This window comes from Oryzias melastigma, linkage group LG10 (genome assembly GCF_002922805.2).
Source record: "Oryzias melastigma strain HK-1 linkage group LG10, ASM292280v2, whole genome shotgun sequence".
Taxonomy (NCBI): Eukaryota; Metazoa; Chordata; class Actinopteri; order Beloniformes; family Adrianichthyidae; genus Oryzias; species Oryzias melastigma.
The window spans coordinates 3,386,590-3,389,645 of NC_050521.1; the positions used below are offsets into that span (position 1 = coordinate 3,386,590).

The 3,056-nt window shown below is 39.4% G+C and overlaps 1 protein-coding gene across 2 annotated transcripts in view; it reads left to right on the top strand.

Annotated features, from left to right (window-relative positions):
• rxfp1 (relaxin family peptide receptor 1) overlaps positions 1-3,056 on the top strand; it is a 159,923-nt gene that overhangs the window by 117,211 nt on the left and 39,656 nt on the right. The window lies entirely within an intron of this gene.

The window sequence follows — 3,056 nt, forward strand, 5'->3', positions numbered from 1 at the left end:
TTCCTCATTTATATTGTTTTAAAAAGAAAAAAATATATAATTTATATCAAAGCATTTAAGAATAAATTAAATAAGGAAAAGATTAAGATAAAAATAATATGTAATAAATAGTCGTATCACAAAAACACAGTCATAAAATAGTAAAAGCAAAATAAAATGAGTAATAAATAAGAGTTAATTAAAGATTAGCATACAGACAATCACACAAACAGGCATTCGTCCACACACATTCTCTCTCATTACATAAATAATCATGAAGTGCGTTTCATTTCATAGCAGCATGCTACAAGCTTTAAAAAATGTGTTTTCTTGTCAAGGCTGAATTGCTATAGAATGTTGTTCTATTTTTTCTTTCTCAAACAAGCTATATAACAAATGGTTTCATCATCCTTACAGACTGCATTCAATTCAATTCAATTCAATTTTATTTATATAGCCCAATATCACAAATTCAATTTGCCTCATTGGGCTTGCTGTGGGCTGTTTACCAATAACCATTGTAGATGTATTTAAGCTGTGTGCTAACAACCAGCTGCTGCCTTCTCTATTTCTCAATCTCCATCAAGGATTGTATTAAGTTGTTAACGCTATCATGGAATGTGAACTTCCATTCAGATTCAGAGAATGTAGCTCTCGTTTAGTTTCCAGTTTACTTCCAGCTTGTTTGCAACCACATCTGCTCTTTAGTTGCATCTTGTGCTCCTTGTGTGCTGGAATCCACATTAAGACTACATCCTTCACTTACCAAAGTCTTGGTTAAGAAAACACTGGACCTACTACACACAGGTGCTTTGGCATCACACACTCACCAAGTGCTCTTATGAGATCTCTGGGTCACTGGTTGGGACACTAGAACCAGATCAGTCATTTTAGAGAGAGGGGGGGACAAAAGTTTGAGTAAATCTGCTTTCTGTTCCACGGCCTACAAAAACTTTTGTCCAAAAACCAAAATATAAAAACTTTGATTTTTTATGGATGCAAGAAAATATTACAAAAATGAAAAATGATAAAATGAAGAGCACAGGGGCAGAACAGAGAACCAAGTGGTGGAAGTTTAAAAAGGAGTGTGTGAGTGTGGGGGGGGATCAGGAGGTTCTTCCAGGTGATTGGAGATCAGCTAAAATAGAAGAGGTGGACAGAGCAGGAAAAGGCAGAAATGAGCAAGGATGAAGTGAGGAAACATTGAAGATGATGAGTGGAAAAGCAGAAGGGAGATGCGGATCAACGCGCATACATGTGGTACAAAATTTGGCCACCATTACAAAAATTGAGACCGTGGGTGACTGCATGTGGTAGCAGTGGAACAGCAGTGCAACAGCAGTTTCAGTGCGAGATCAGGACGTAGAGTGAACGCCAGCACACACTTGGTGCACGGCCATTTCCCCGGCCGGTCTGCGTTTGTACCACTGCTTACAGAGTCTGTTTAGCGACCGAGCGTGGAAGGACGCGCTTACACGTGATTAAACAGTGCTCTGGCAGTGGAATGAACTCTGGCGTCTGTATCACTGCTGTTTCACAAACAATGCATAAAGTTAGCGTGTCTAAGCCCGTGTGGCAGATTTTACCAATTTTTTACACGTCCTAATCCTGTTGGACCGGGCCTTAAGAGTCAACAGTGCAGAATAACAGAGTTTGAGAAATAGTTAAAGAGGCGAGTTGAAGGTTTCAGGTGTGATGTGTGACTAAAGAGTGTCATCAAGAATGAAAGCAAAGGTGAAGAAGACTGTGGTGTTGTTGGTTTAGAGACAGGACGCAGAGCTGGAGCTGGCAGAGATGAAGAGGGACATGTACTGTATAAACTGGCTGCAGCTGAATGTTATGTTAAACCAAAGCCGTGTCACCGTGAAAAGGGTCTATAGAACACAAACACTCACCTGAGAACAGGTGTCAGCTCACCTGTGCACAAATAGTATGCATGAAAGGATGAAATGCTTTGTGCATGTGTTTGTGTTTGTATGCATAAGTATGTGCGCCTGAACTTTACTTGTAGTGTGTACATGTTGCATGTTTGTATGTGAAGATTTTTGAGCCAACTGGTGTTTTTAACATTTGTATGTGAGTGGACAGGCCCCGCCCCTTTTGACTAACATCTACACCTGGCAATAATAACAATAAACCTGCAGCATCTTGTCAATAAAGTTTAGCAAGTGGCCTCCAGCTCTGATCTGTTTGCTCAGCTGTTGGACAGGAAAGGAAAGAAAAGTATTTGGAAGAGCTATTGTGTATTTTGTAATGGGGGTGCTTCTAACCTTCTGTGACCTTTTCAGCCCAGCCTCATGAATAATGCAGGTCTCCTCTTTTGTCCCTTCCACCATTGTTACAAGTAATTGTACAGAGAGATGCATGATTATTTTTTTTTTCTTTTGACAATCCATGGGATTGTTTCATATAAATTAAAAGCTGTTATGGGTTATCCAGTTGTTAGGTACTGTGGAGAGTATCTGAAGCAGCAACAAACACTTTGTAGAACTTTTTCCATTTCCATCTAGAACAGAAACAAAGAACCTGAGAATCACCGTACAAACAGCATGTGACATCCCTGCTGTGACTCTGCTCTTCCTCCCATGTTGGTCATTTTCACTGTTGGGTTCCTCTCAGCGTTCATCGTGGCTGTCAGGTTGTCAGCATTAATGTCTGACAAGAAATCTCACTTTCTGCAGTTACAGTATAAAAGACGGCGTGTTGTAAGCATGTAATTATCTGCGGATGGCAGAGTGTTTTTGAACTGAGAGTCTTTCATTAACTTTCTTTTGTGTCATTTTCTGACATGTCCTCAGTGACTCTTTCTTAGGGAGGGCATCTGCTTCCTTCAACCCTATTTTAGTTTATTTTTATTTCTTTTTCATAGAACATAAAAATACTTTCATAATACTCTTGTTCTTAGTGAAAATGAAAAGGGACAGAAAGAAGAAAACTTATTGATAATTGACACTATGCTACACATCCAAACTGAAATAAAGAGAGTATTATGGGTCATTGGGATTATGCTGTCACTCCTGATGAAATCTACTTTTGTTTACTGAAGAGGCTTTCTGCTGCAAGCTATTGCTCATCAT